Below are 539 nucleotides of genomic sequence, written 5' to 3' on the forward strand. Positions count from 1 at the left end.
CATGAAAGGTGTTGAGCCAATAAACAAAAATTTGAAAAATAATTCACAAACCTGCTGAAAAATGCCAGTTTCTTCACTTTGATTATTTTGACGAGAGCCTGATTCCACCACGCTGCCTCACATATATTATTCTCCTCAAAATTCAATATAATGAAAAGAGAAGTAAAGAGGAAAAAATGTACGTTCACATCAGATGTATCATTTAAATAGACGCTTCCTTCAACAGTCGAGCAAAACGGCCTCAACACACACACACACACACAGAGAGAGAGAGAGAGAGAGAGAGAGAGAGAGAGAGAGAGAGAGACGCACACACAGACTCACATTGATCTAGATTGAGAGAAACACACACACACACACACACACACATACACACACACACACACACATACACTCACACACACACACACACACACTATTTACCGAGGGTGTTCTCGAGGGATACCATGGAGGTCTGTTGGGTCAGTGAGGCCATTGTGGAAATCTGTGGGGTAGAAAAAGTGGACAAGTCATGTCGGTGGTCAGTCACAGGACAAGGG

Source organism: Aplysia californica, unplaced genomic scaffold, assembly GCF_000002075.1.
Source record: "Aplysia californica isolate F4 #8 unplaced genomic scaffold, AplCal3.0 scaffold00290, whole genome shotgun sequence".
Taxonomy (NCBI): Eukaryota; Metazoa; Mollusca; class Gastropoda; order Aplysiida; family Aplysiidae; genus Aplysia; species Aplysia californica.